The following is a 1,477-nucleotide window of genomic DNA, read 5'->3' as shown; positions in this document are numbered from 1 at the left end:
TACTATACTATGACATTTTTATGAGTTTTTATGACTTACTATACAATGAAATTTTTATGACCTTTTATGCCTCACTATACCATGACTTTTTATGCCTTACTATACTATGACATTTTTATGACTTTTTATGCCTTACTCTACTATGTCGTTTTTATGACTTTTTATGCCTTAATATACTATGACGTTTTTATGACTTTTTATGCCTTACTATACTATGACGTTTTTATGACTTTTTATGCCTCACTATACCATGACTTTTTATTCCTTACTATACTATGACGTTTTTATGACTTTTTATGCCTTACTATACTATGAAGTTTTTATTACTTTTTATGCATTACTATAATATGACTTTTTATGCCATACTATACTATGACATTTTTATGACCTTTTATGCCTCACTATACCATGACTTTTTATGCCTTACTATACTATGACGTTTTAATGACTTTTTATGCCTTACTAACCTATGTCGTTTTTATGACTTTTTATGCCTTACTATACTATGACATTTTTATGACTTTTTATGCCTTACTCTACTATGACGTTTTTATGACTTTTTATGCCTTACTATACTATTACGTTTTTATGACTTTTTATGCCTTACTATAGTATGACTTTTTATGCCTTACTATAATATGACATTTTAATGACTTTTTATGCCTCACTATACAATAACTTTTTATACCATACTATACTATGATGTTTTTATGACTTTTTATGCTTTACTTTACTATGACTTTTTATGCCTTACTTAAACTATGACTTTTTATGCCTTACTATACTATGACTTTTTATGCCATACTATACTATGACATTTTAATAACTTTTTATGCCTCACTATACTATGACTTTTTATGACTTTATATGCATTACTATACTATGAATTTTCATGCCTTACTATAATATGACATTTTAATGACTTTTTATGCCTCACTATACTATGACTTTTTATGCCTTACTATACTACGACGTTTGTATGACTCTTTATGCCTCACTATACCATGACTTTTTATGCCTTACTATAATATGACATTTTAATGACTATTTATGCCTCACTAAACAAAGACCTTTTATACCACACTATACTATGATGTTTTTATGACTTTTTATGCCTTACTTAAACTATGACTTTTTATGCTTTACTATAATATGAAATTTTTATGACTTTTTATGCCTGACTATTTTATGACTTTTTATGCCTCACTATACCATGACTTTTTATGCCATACTATACTATGACATTTTTATGAGTTTTTATGACTTACTATACTATGACATTTTTATGCCTTTCTATTGTATGACTTTTTATGCCTCACTATACCATGACTTTTTATGCCTTACTATAATATGACATTTTTATGACTTTTTATGCCTTATTATTGTATGACTCTTTATGCCTCACTCTACCATGACTTTTTATGCCTTACTATAATATGACATTTTAATGACTATTTATGCCTCACTAAACAAAGAC

Source organism: Seriola dumerili, unplaced genomic scaffold, assembly GCF_002260705.1.
Source record: "Seriola dumerili isolate Sdu_G_001 unplaced genomic scaffold, Sdu_1.0 BDQW01000306.1, whole genome shotgun sequence".
Classification (NCBI taxonomy): Eukaryota; Metazoa; Chordata; class Actinopteri; order Carangiformes; family Carangidae; genus Seriola; species Seriola dumerili.
The sequence above is the reverse complement of the archived record's forward strand: the minus strand, read 5'-3'. Positions refer to the sequence as shown.